Raw genomic sequence first — 3,853 nt, forward strand, 5'->3', positions numbered from 1 at the left:
CTGTATTTTGCTTGTGCAAAATATTCTTCCCGTGTTCATATGGGTTTCCCACCAGGTGCTCTGGTCTTCTCTCACAGTCCAAATACATTGTTAGAATGACTGGCTGATGGGAAAATTGACCCCAGTGTGAGTGTTTGTGTGTCTTTTTGTGTCTATCTGCCTAGCAACTGACTGGCTTCTCTTCCAGAGTTTATCCTGCCTTGCACCCTTTGCAAGTAATTCAAGTCATGTAGTTTTACAGAGGGTTCTCAATTTACATGGAGGTTGCATTCGGGAAACCCACGTGTACTGTAAATTTAGTGTATTTTTAAACACATTTTTCCTATTTAAAATATTGGGAATTTCTATAGTTGCATTCCGCACAAGTAAATTTGACTCTGCTTACACACTATATAAGTGAATGATGGGACGTGGCATTCGCTAAATACCTTCAATACATCAACTTGTACTATGTATAAAATAAAAACACATGTATGAAATAAAAATTCCCAATGCACCAATGAGACACTCGCATCAAGCGGCCAACTGCATAACTATGTGGTGCTTGTTATTTTGACTCGCACTACATAATATAATTCAAACAAAAATATACTTAAGGATATATGGTTTTAAAAACGCATATTTCAAACTCCCGTAAGACTGTACTGTAAGACTTGGGCCCCTGTACTGGGTTCTGTGGTAAGAAGATGGACGGATGGAGTTTTTGGTTGAATATGGTGGCATATGTGATTGGTATCTCTGTCCTGTCTCGTAGTCAGTATGATTGTAATGAGAAATAATATAATCACAGTTCTTTGAATACTGTGACTGTGTTAAATTATCTCTTACAGTAGTATGTTGTAACAGAAGAAATAAGGTTCTTGATCCCGAGATGAAGTAAAACAGATGAGTTTATTGCATGCAAGGAACAATAAAGCCGAAGTCTTGTTTCCCGCAAGAAACAACAAAACCGAAGTATTGTTCCCTGTACTGTTACAAACTTTTGGGTTATATAGTGTTTTCTTCTCCGTTTCTGACGTCACTCGGTCTGATGGTAAAGAGGGGGGTTCATGGTATTTGGCCAGTTTACGATGTTCTGGACAAATGGTCAGTTTAACATTACACCCAGGGGGGTTCCTAGCTTGTATCTGCAATCCTTATCAGTTAACCCCCTTTCCTGCCATAAACCCCAGCTTGTGGACTTGAAAGTCTAAACCCCCTACAGAAAGGATTAAATTCAAACCCCCGTCTTCACATCTTTCTTCATTCCCCCCTTATAAAATATGGCATATGTCAGTGTAGCCTATTTTTATACATACAATGTCAGGGCAGATCTTTCCTTTCTTGGCGAACAGGTATGTATTGCCATGTCATTGTACATTCCACGGTTATAGCAAGATGTGATACATGTTTTTGTGAACGTGATGATTACAATTATACATATAAACAATACTATTCCTACAGATAAACACTATAAAAAGGTTCCACCCCAGGCCCCAAACACAGACTTTACCCAAGACCCAGTTCCCCAATTTTCATTATAATAGTCCTGATATTTCTGTCCCTCATTGTAAATGTGTTGGGCCAGATCTGAGATGTGCTCAGAATTATCAGGAATATATGTGCAGCATTCAGTGCCAATTACTGCACAAGTTCCTCCTTGGGCCGCCAGTACATAATCTAAAGCTAGTCGGTTCTGCATGGCCACTGTTCTGAGGGCTACCATCTCATCATTAACAGCCTTCAGACTAGATGAGGTAGAATTTGCTAATTCTTCTAAAGTCGAGGCCATTTGAATTAACTCTCGACTCAGAAAGTTCATGCCGGCTTGTGGAAATATTATACCTAAATAATATTCCCCATCAGCCAATTTTCTTTGTGGTCTGTGGTTAGGTCCGAAGGGGCTGTGGATTTGAACACGGATATGAGGAACCACATATCCTAAATAACATGAGCCAGACCACTGGGCTGGCAACCATGGGTAGGCTCGTTTTCCACAAATGAAAGATGTTCCGTTTGGCGCTCCCCATGCCTCTGAAAATAAGAAGCTTATACCGAATTGTGGGGTGTGCCGATCCCATCCTGGAATTTGGAAGGCAGAGGTGGATATATTTGCAGCGATGGTAAGGTTGCAACGACTCCATCCAACCAAGTGCAGACCATTAGTGTGCTGAAAACATATGTTTCCCTCACGTTCCTTATTTAGAGTCAGGTATGGTGGTGTATGGCTTCTGTTATATTTAGGAGCGTAAGAGCCTGTGAAACTCGTGGGCTCTAAGCCTCGCTCCTGTAGATATTGTAATGTTGTGCAGCTTAAAGTCGTGTTATGGCAACCCTCATAGTTTGTCATATTAAAATCTCCTAAATTATCCCTCCAAATGATCATGCCTATGACTTCCTCGAGACGCCAAGGAATGGCTCCCATAGGAAGTCCTCCCTGTACATATTTGGGTAATGCGGCACACACCCAGCAGGCACTTTGGTTGGTTTTCTTAGCTGTCAGATAGGAGAGGCCTAAAAAGGAATTAATTCCATGTTCTCCTTTGTGGGAGAGATGATCATTAATTCCTGCGGAACATAGTCCTACAGCAATAATTATCGTTATTAACAGAAATGATTTCATTCTGAGTCTGCAACTGGGGATGAGGCTCGTCGGCAGTGTGACGCGTGGATCCAGCGATCTTTTCCTTCCACTCGAACCGCAGACTCGGTTGTCAACAGGATCTGGTAGGGTCCGTCCCACCTGGGCTGGAGAACCTGTGAAGGAAATTTCCTGATCCACACCCACTCTCCTGGGATGAGGTTGTGCCCTCCTTCAGGTGGTGGTCCCCACGCCTCCAGGACCTGCTCGCGGGCTCCTTGGGTGGCCTCTGTCAGCAACTTGCAATAATACAAAGGAATGGTTGATCCATCTGAGGAAACCCCAGTCTCAGCACCTGTAAGAGAACTTGTTTCAAATTATTAAAGGCGGCTTTTGCTGCAGGAACCAAGGCAATCTTGTCCTTGTACTGCACTCCCCCCTTAAGCAGATCTGTTAAGAGTTGTGCTCACCCTGTAAAAAACATATTACCCAGGCCCTGTTAAAATTCCACAATGCTAGACACAAAAGGGCCTTATCATAACTGCTTCTATTAGACACTCTAAAGCTGAAGCAACTCAGACTTGTGGGTTTCCTCGTCAGGGGAAGCACTCAGAATACCATCAACATACTGAGTGATCACAGCCAGTTGAAGCCACGTGATACCCTGTTCTGCATAGTCATTCTTTGTAATGCATAATATTTCAACCCAATAGATCTGGGATCAAACCACCCATTAAAATCTGGTACTCGGCAAGTAAAACTTGCTGTCCCAATACTCCTGTGGCCTCCTGCCATCTTCCCATATACATTGCTCTATAGTACACTGTTGAACAGAGGAGTGAAACAAGCAGGACAGTAGTGCTCCAGTATCCCCTACAGAAAAACCAACACTCCATTAACAGTACATTTTTATCCACTGGACTGGGACAGACTTAGGGAGGCTACAAGGGATTTACAGGATCTAATTGTTAGGTAAACAGATTTTCTCACAAGACGTTATTCTCCCCAGTCTCGATTCTAAACCTACAGCGTTTCAGCATGTCTGGTTTCGAGACATTCGAATAAAACCAAATTGTTTCCACTATTACAACTAATTGTATAAATTACAATTTATAATAATTTAAAATAATACAAAAACTGTTTAACTACTTTTACGTCCACCTGTACTGTACTTATACGTTTCAGACGCTCTTATATTTTCCAATCTCCTTAAGTTGATTTTCGTCAAGTCTCTTTAGTTACGTCTCTAGCCAGTCCCGCTGGCTAAACACACTCACACCGTCATTTAGTAGA

Source organism: Lepisosteus oculatus, chromosome 18 (assembly GCF_040954835.1).
Source record: "Lepisosteus oculatus isolate fLepOcu1 chromosome 18, fLepOcu1.hap2, whole genome shotgun sequence".
Lineage (NCBI taxonomy): Eukaryota > Metazoa > Chordata > Actinopteri > Semionotiformes > Lepisosteidae > Lepisosteus > Lepisosteus oculatus.